This window comes from Aethalodelphis obliquidens, unplaced genomic scaffold (genome assembly GCF_003676395.1).
Source record: "Aethalodelphis obliquidens isolate GAN/ISIS:26980383/991018 unplaced genomic scaffold, ASM367639v1 scaffold69, whole genome shotgun sequence".
NCBI classification, from domain to species: domain Eukaryota; kingdom Metazoa; phylum Chordata; class Mammalia; order Artiodactyla; family Delphinidae; genus Aethalodelphis; species Aethalodelphis obliquidens.
The window spans coordinates 8,557,594-8,560,955 of NW_020838013.1; positions in this window are offsets into that span (position 1 = coordinate 8,557,594).

Genomic DNA, 3,362 nt, shown 5'->3' on the forward strand with positions numbered 1-3,362 from the left:
CACCTTGAGCTGGACAGCCTTTCAGTCCTGAAAGGCCCCTGAGGAGCCAGGCGGTGACGTTCATGAACGTGGGTTTTCGTTCACGACAGTGGACAGCGTGGACCTTGGAAGATCTGCCTAACCCGGAGATTGGCATTTCCCAGTGACCATGCACAGGAAAACGTCCTCTGGGCATGCAGGACAGACCAGTGGGTTTTTACCTCCAAGAAACTTTATTTTGGAACAATTTTAGATTAACAGGCAAATTGCAAAGGTGGTAGAGTTCCCGCATCGCCCTACATTTGTGTCAAGTAAGAGATGGCGAAGGTCCCTGATCCAGCTCCAGGCTTCACCTGGATTTCACCCATGTTTCCGACCCCCCATCCTCCTTCTGTTCCCAATCCAGGCACCAGGATGTGTTTGTTATCCACTCCTTCGTCTCCTAGATGGGTGGCTTTTCGCATAACAGCGTCTGGAGAGATCATTGACGGGGTTTCAGACCCCACAGTGCATCTCACTTTTAAGAACCCGCCTCTTGTCAAGTTTGGGTGTAGTATCATAAAGGAGACCCAGGCACATCTGAGAAGTCCATCAAATGACTCTCCTTCTTCCCAAACACCACATTGTATTGCGATGGACCGCGTGAAGATGCCCGCGTGACAGCCCTCCTCTCCCCATAGCCGCAGAGATTTTCGAAGCCTGAAACAATGCCACTCTTCCCACTAAATGTGTTTTGATTAGAAAAGCTTAGATACTTTTTTATAAAAATAATACTTTATGTTAATATGGAGAATCTTATTGTGACTTTTTTTTTTTTTTGGCCACACGGTGCAGCATGTGGGATCTTAGTTCCCCAACCAAGGATCGAACCCGTGTCCCCGGCAGTGGGAGTGCGGAGTCTTAACCACTGGACCGCCAGGGAAGTCCCTCTTGTTGTGACTTTTAACTCACTTAGAATTTTTTAAAATTTTCTAAAAATTTAAATATTTCAGAACATTTTCATGCATTAGTTTGAACTTCTAATACAGCAAATCTCAGGTGCAACCCGACCTCAACTAAAGCTCTTTGCCAACCTCCAGAAGGTTTAGGGATATAAAGGGGTCCCGGGGAGAGAATAAGGGGGAACAGTTCACGGGGCCTGGGCTGGGGAGCAGCTCTGGGTGCAAACCTGCCGTGTCTCAGTTTCCCTGTGCATAAGACAGAGACCATAGGAGCAAAGGGCTCACACAGGTGGGCTGTGTGAACAGGCTGTGCTCTATGGCGTCTGCAGCATCAAAGATCGGTGACAGATGGCCCTCGGGTGACGACAGAACCGGTTTAGGGTTACGGGGAAATTTTGCAGAAGGTACAGGAAGGTACCCTTACCACTTCACCCCCACCACACACAAAGTGACCCCATCATTCACACCTTGCTCTGGAGTGGGACATTGGCCAAAATTAATGAAGCAATTTTGAGACATTATCGGTGATGACGTCCACACTTCACATTAGGGTTCACTCCTGGGGTCGTGCACTCTGTGGGTTTAGACAGATGTATAGGGGCATGTACCCACCGGGACGGTAGCGCGGTAACACACAGAGTAGATTCCCTGCCCTGGAAACCCTCTGTGCTCTGCCTGTTCCACCCTCACCTCCCCCTGAACCTCGGCAACCACCGATTCTTTTACTGCCCTCCATGGTTCTGCCTTTTCCGGAACGTCACGTGGTTGGAATCATACAGTACGTGGCCTTTTCAGACTGGCTTCTTTCCCTCAGTCGTATATATTTATGTTTCTTCCATGTCTCTTCATGGCCTGATAGCTCCTTTCTATCACTGAATAATATTGCATCGTCTGGACGGCCTACACTTTATTCACCTTTTCACCTACAGAAGGGGATCTCGGCTGCTTCCAAGTTTTGGCGGTTCTGCAAAAAGCTGCCGTAGACGTCCGTGTGCAGGTTTTCCTATGAGCATAGGTTTTCTCTTTAATCTAATCTCACTCCAAATTACTAGGGAGTTACCTCGAGACGGTTTTGAAGGTAATTCCTCTTTGGCCCCTTGTGGGAAGGGCTCGCTGGGTCGTATGCAATGGTAACTTTGCAGCGTTATTTTTCTCTGTGGTTTCAATGCTCCCTGTATAAACAGCTGGGTCTATCACCAGACCCCGTCTGTTCCCACCGGGTGACAGTTCCATCCTGGTGTCAGTGGCGCACGGTCCCAACTATGGTTTCCCTGGGACGTGTTCTCACGTCTTGCCGGGCTAAAGCCCGCTCTGCCCCGCTATCTGAGAACATTCCTGAAAAACTGACCTCTTCTTTAATCCTGTTTGAAAGACACTTGTCTCCCAAACCTGGCTCAGAGAGACCTCCTTTACCCCGCAGTATCACCACGGTGGGGTCAGTGTCTCCAGCCCAGGGAGGACCCACCCCGTGCTGACCCTGAGATTCGGGGTCAGGCTGGGGTGCAACCCGGCGCTCTGCTCACAGCCGGCCATGGCCAGGGGGTGCCGTCGTGCCCCTTGGCCCGCTAGGAAGGGTGGGGAGCCCACTCCCCAGCTCAGGGCCTCCTGGCCGCCCCAGGAGCTCGCTCTGTCTGGGGAAGAGCCCACTGGGTGAGACACTGGCTCTCGGGTCCCGGCAGGACTGGCCGGGGCCTTCAGGCCGAGTCCCTCGTCCGAGCAGCCTTTTTTGGTGTAAGTTTCGGGTGAAGTGTAACAGACACGCAGACGTGTGCCTGACCGCTCAGTCCCATGCAACCAGCCCCTGATCCACGCTCAGAACCTCTCCCCACGAGGGGCCGGGTCAGAACCGCCTTGGCCTCTGCCCCTGAGTGCCGTCTGAGCGCTGCACGGTCAGCAAGGTGTCCCAGAGATGCTGTCCCCACCATGGGCGCCCCCAGCCTCTGTCTCCATGGGGCTTCTCGGGGGGCTCCATGCAGAGCCCAGCCGGCTCTGTCCACTCTGCCTGGGGCCTCTCTGTGTGAGCTTCTCTTTACATGCTCCTGTGACAGGAAACTCACTACTGCCCAAGGCTGACAGTTGCCTGCCAGCCCCTGACCCTGGCTTTCCTCCTGGGATGCCCCGGTGTCCCCTTCCAGTCAGGTGGGGCCTCCCTCGGGTGGCACCCTTCGGGGCTGGGCTGAGCCCACGTGCTCCCAGCCGCACACATTACTGCTCGGGCCGCTCCCAGCTTTTCATCTCAGCAGAACTCCACAGAGAGGCCCCGGGAGGACCCCAGGGCGGGGACGGGGGAGATCCCCCTCTTCCTGGCCCAGGATCGAATCCAGCCGTGGAGCAGCAGGCAGGACGGGGGTGTCGGGGTGGACCCCTGCCGGCTTGCAGGAGGCCTTCCCGGGATATGTCCAGCATCTGCCCAGCATCCCTGCCCCCGGCCCCCACGGAGCC